Raw genomic sequence first — 6000 nt, forward strand, 5'->3', positions numbered from 1 at the left:
TTCCTTTTGCGGTTTCCACGGGAGGACTTGGGATGGGGGTTGTCTTTGGGACGGGGAGTCTAACCCCAGGAACTGTGCCCTCAGAAACAATGACTACGTACCCAGCCTCCTTGTTCTGGCTTTATTTCAGCTTATGAATTGTGCTGCCTTAAAAAAATAGCAGTGCTTTTTTCCCCACCTTTTTACAGAAATCCTTTTAAAATGTACTTATTCCCTACATGCTTAAGGAATACAATGGTTAATGAAATCCTTTGTTGATGACTAGCCATCAAACGCCATACTTGGCCATATGCTAGTCCCAGGGGATTGCTGAGGTATATAGGATCTTTACTTAGGTGATCTCTTTTTTTCTCTTTGGAATGTTCTCATCACCTTTTCTAATATCTGTCACTGCTTCTCATCTCCTCATCTGCCTCTTGATCCGCTCAGGTCCTTCCTCTCATCCTTTCTACTTTACTGTTTATTTTTTACTCTTTTCTTTCTTGACTGCTTTTCTCTGTGGCTCCAGGTGATGACTGATCAGATGTTTATATCCACAGTCAGCCAATGAGAGATTTCTTTTCTTCCTCTTCTTCCCATCAGTAAATAGGACAGTGACTGTAGGTCAAGTGGTATCCTGAGATATTTTCATTGTTGTTCACTCTCAAAAATTTCTTCTTCTGCCAGAGGGGTTTCCTTTTCTTAACTTGCAGATTTGGCCCTCTTCCAGGCAAAATTACTGGAAAGCTGGTCTCTGGATAACTGAGGCACAACTGTATTTCGTTTTTAAATATGAGAATTTGGGGCTTCCCTGGTGGCGCAGTGGTTGACAGTCCGCCTGCTGATGCAGGGGACACGGGTTCGTGCCCCGGTCCGGGAAGATCCCACATGCTGTGGAGCGGCTGGGCCCGTGAGCCATGGCCGTTGAGCCTGCGCGTCCGGAGCCTGTGCTCCGCAATGGGAGAGGCCAAAACAGTGAGAGGCCCGCATACCGCAAAAAAAAAAAAAAGAGGATTTATTAGAGCGTGGGTGAGTTGGGTGGCTTTTCTGTATTGCTGCCCTAGCTCTGTTTGGTCTGAGACTAAGGGAGTGGTTTCCAAACCTGACTCTACGCTAGTAATTTCCAAAGCTTCCTACTTGGAAACTTTTTTTTTTTAAAGAAGATGTTGGGGGTAGGAGTTTATTAATTAATTAATTTTTGCTGTGTTGGGTCTTTGTTTCTGTGCAAGGTCTTTCTCTAGTTGTGGCAAGCGGGGGCCACTCTTCATCACGGTGCGCGGGCCTCTCACTATCACGGCTTCTCTTGTTGTGGAGCACAGGCTCCAAGACATGCGCAGGCTCAGTAGTTGTGGCTCACGGGCCTAATTGCTCCGCGGCATGTGGGATCCTCCCAGACCAGTGTTCGAACCCGTGTTCTCTGCATTAGCAGGCAGATTCTCAACCACTGCGCCACCAGGGAAGCCCCCTACTTGGAAACTTTTTTAAAAGACAGAATCTTGTAATCCATCCCTCAAAATTTTGATTCCTTTGGGGTTGGGTGTGGAGGTGGGAGAAATGGAATTTTTAAAAAATTATATTTTGGGCATCCCTACCTGTATAGGCACAACAAGAAAGAACAGTTATTTTGAAGGAGACTAAGACAATTCAAGAATGTCACTGAAGTAGACATAGATTAGTCAACAGTGTACAATGCTGTAAGGTTGAGTCAAGCGAGGACTGGGGAATTTATGTTCTGTGGAGAGAATGAATCACACACATAAATAATCCTAGCATGGGCACCAGTATGAATTCTCTGGGAATCCAGAGAGGGACAAGCGTTTACATTGACTTTGAACAAGTCACTTCTCAGTGCTTCATTTTTCTTATCAATAAAATAAGGGTTATTTAAAATCCTCATCTTTTTCAAGCTCTGAATAATACCCAACACTTTGACCACTTATTTCCTTGAACAGTTCTTCCTCTGGCACTATACTCTCTTGGCTTTTTCCCTACATTTCTGGGTACCACTTCTCTAATTCCCTTGCAGATTCCTTCTCCTCTCCCTAGCTATTAAATATAGGAGTACCTCACAATTCAGTCTAGGTTCTTTTTTGTTTTCATTATAATCTCTTGGCCTAAACCTCATCATCCACCCCAATGGCTTTAGTTATCATCTATATGCTGATGATTTCCACGTATGTGTCTCTAGTGTCCCAGTCCCTTACCCTAAATTCCAAATCTGATACCAACTGCTTCCCTGACATGTTCATTTAAAGTCTCAAAGTTACAAAGTTTAGTCCGACTTAGTTCACAAACTCTTGTTTTCCTTTCCCCTCATCTATCCAGTTGTTCAAATCAAACAAGCAGTAGTCTCCCCTGACATCTCCCTCCCTCTCATTCACCATATTTGTTGCAGCACCAAGTCCTAGCAATTTCACCTCCAAAATCTTAAAATTGGCCTACTTCTTTCCGATTGCCACCAATCTAATCTGGTCTCACTGCATACAATCTGAGCCTTTATTCTCCACTTTGCAGCCAAAACAGTTTTTCTAAAAGCAAATAAGATTATGCCACTTTTCATATAAAACCGTTAAACAGGGTCTCATTGCTCTAAGATAAGACTAGCATTCTTAAGGTGGCTTACCAGAACATGTGAGGTCTTGCCTTTTCTAGTCTGATCTGACACCACTCTCCCCGGGCTTCCTGTGTGGAAGGCTTCCTGGCTGCCTTTTATTTTCTCAAACGTGCTGTAATCCCAACAGCCATAGGCTCTCTGCACGTGACCTTCTTTTCCCTTTTAACTTGAGTAAGGAAAAACATTTCTGACTTCCCAGACAAGTTCAAGACCATTTGTTGATGTCAGCCCTCCTACCACCATGTACCTTTCCCTCTATGACTTATCACAGCTTGTAACATTTGGTATGTGTAAATACTAGGTATGTGTCTATTGCTCCCCTTCATGAGGAGAAGGACCGAGCCTATTTTTGCTTACACAGTGCCTGGCATTTAGTAGCTGCCCAATAAATATTTCTTAAATGATTGACTGTTGTTCTTTGAGGTCCCTTTCAGCATTCTAGAAAGTTGTTGAATCATACAATTAGGAGATTACTGATCACTTTTGAGAGAGGAATCTTTTGTATGGTTAGTGGGAGGAAATATAGGAATACATTGGGAGACAATTCTTCACGGAGCTGACATATTTCAGTACATATAGTAAGCAGAGGCACCAGCAGCTTTTGCTCTAGACTCTTTTCCAAATGTTTGTATAGCAGGCAGAATACAGATATAGTGTTTCCTATTGGAGTAGAAGGAACACTTGTTTACCATGCATTATGATAACGTCTCCTTCTGTAGCGAAGGTTAAGCAGGTTTGCTTATAGCCCATTGTGAAAGATTGGAGGTTTCCTAAGCTTGGGGTTCCTCAGCTCTGATGCAAACCCACAGCATCACCTGGGTTACTACATGTTACCCTGGGTGAGATCGCGAGGCAAAGGAACTGCTGTGAGCAGGAAGCTGGTGCTGCTTGCTGTGCCATGTGTAATACAGTCCTTTGACCCAGAAAACTCAGGTCTCCTTTTTTTTTTTTGGAGGAAAGTTCCTCTTTTTTTAAAAAAAATAATAAATTTATTTATTTTTGGCTGCGTTGGGTCTTCGTTGCTGCACTTTCTCTAGTTGCCGTGAGCGGGGGCTGCTCTTCGTTGCGGTGCATGGGCTTCTCATTGTGGTGGCTTCTCTTGTTGCAGAGCATGGACTCCAGGCGCGCGACCTTCAGCAATTGTGGCACACGGGCTCAGTAGTTGTGGTGCACGGGCTTAGTTGCTCCGTGGTATGTGGGATCTTCCTGGACCAGGACTAGAGCCCGTGTCCCCCGCATTGGCAGGCGGATTCTTAACCATTGCACCACCACGGAAGTTCAGACTCAGGTCTTCTGCTAGCATCCAAGAAACTGTAGCAGGCTAAGTTATTAGCTTGCGAGGAGCATAAAATCTCAGACCCTTCACATCTCTTAACAAGATACGATGGGTTGAAGAGAAAGAAAGAGATGAAAAAGTCAAAGGGCAATGGAGACTTGTCTTTTAGGAAGTTTGGGGGAAAAGTCTGGTGAGGAAGAGAGCTGGGACAGAAGATTGAGGTGGGAGGGCTGTGCTGGCCGAATCCTCTGAGCAATCCTGGGGGGTCGTAACTCGGAACCAGAGAGAACACTAACTGCCATTGCTCGTCTCTTTGGATGGGGAACTGGTGCAAGTCTGGAAGAGGAGAGGAGGTGAAAGCAGTTTATCTGGAGGTACACCAGTTAAAGCAGCCAAAAGCTTTTTGTTTGTCTCTGAGGGGTGTGGTATAATGTGGGGGAGGAGAGAAAGGCTTTGGAGTCAGGTAAGTCTGGGCTCCAATCTCAGCTCTACTACTGACTGATTGATTGATCTTGGGCATGTTATCCTCCTGAGCCTCAATTCCTAAAGATAAAATACCTACTTTGAAGGATTAAATGGCGTAATGCTTGAAAATGCCTGGTACATGCCTGATGCTCAGTAAATAAATAATAACTATATAATTAGGATGTCCTGGATAATGTGACCCGGTGAGGTTGGGAAAGTTCAGAACCTTCCTCAATATTTCCAAAGATACTCAGTAGGGGACTTGGCCAGAGTTAACTTTTGCTCCAAATTCTTTATCCTGTTGCAATCTCCATCACTCATCATGCTTTCCCAGCCATGCTTTGCTCCATGGATGAAACAGCTGCTTCCCTAAAAGCAAACAAGGAATAAAATTAAAAGCAACTTGGGGCTTCCCTGGTGGCGCAGTGGTTGAGAGTCCGCCTGCCGATGCAGGGGACGCGGGTTCGTGCCCCGGTCCGGGAGGATCCCACATGCCACGGAGCGGCTGGACCAGTGAGCCATGGCCGCTGAGCCTGCGCGTCCGGAGCCTGTGCTCCGCAACGGGAGAGGCCACAACAGTGAGAGGCCTGTGTACCGCAAAAAAAAAAAAAAAGCAACTTGACATTGAACCTTGGCCATTCCCACCACAGGAAATTTGTCACTGGCCATCATTCTCCTCAGACCCCACCCTGCCACTATGTTGCTTTGGACCCTCACTCTACTAAGAACCTTCCCCACATTTTTCTAAATTTCCGGGATCCCCCCCAAAATCTGTCTTGGGACAATTCCCAAATTCTTGTTAATTTATTACTCAGAGCAATTTTGCTTTTTGTTTTCTGCCCTCATTTTTATCCAGAATAGCCTTGGAAGCCTTATTTTCTTTTCAAAAATCAAGGAGATCCATTCAGTGATTCAGTGAATTTTGATAAAGAGTTAATTCTGTCCTAGAAAAGTAGTTCTTAAACTTCAGCATGAATAAAAATCTTAACACCTGGAGTGCTTGTTTAAGATATAGTGGTTCTACCATGTGTCCTCCGCACCAAGGTTTGGATTCAGGAATCTGCATTTTATAAGCACTCCAAGAGTTTCTGATGAAGGTAGTCCATAGGCCATACTTTGAACATCTTAGAACAGCTCAAACAGTGGTCAACTTTCACAAATAAGATAGTTTTTCTCTCTGTGACATGGAGTTAAACTAGGATTGACTCAATTGTTCAAGAAAACTGCTGATCCATGGTTCAAGTCTTTTATGTTGTTTCTTCTTTATAGAGAAACCAATTAGGAAAGACTAAGGAATTCCTTAATCACAAAATGATATCCTAATAGCCCAAATTTGTCAGTGTTAATGATACGGTTTCAAAGCAGTGCTACTGGAGACAGTCTTACTTCCAAAGAGGGGAAAGTCTTATCTGGTTACTGGCCAGGACTTATTAAATAGGTTCCTGACCTGAAGGGGCTATACAATAATAGACAGATTACAAGGATTTTCTCTAGGTTGAAAAAATAAGGTTTCTATATCTGTCTTTTAGACTGTCAACAGCTCTTTGATGTTTTGCACAGCTTTAGGAGGCACTGATAGCAGCCCTGGGGTTGAACACACCACGATCATTATCCAGCATAACCAGATGACATATGAGTCCATTTTAAAGACAGAAGAAGGAGATAG

The sequence above is a fragment of the Leucopleurus acutus genome (genome assembly GCF_964270905.1).
Source record: "Leucopleurus acutus genome assembly, chromosome: 18".
Classification (NCBI taxonomy): domain Eukaryota; kingdom Metazoa; phylum Chordata; class Mammalia; order Artiodactyla; family Delphinidae; genus Leucopleurus; species Leucopleurus acutus.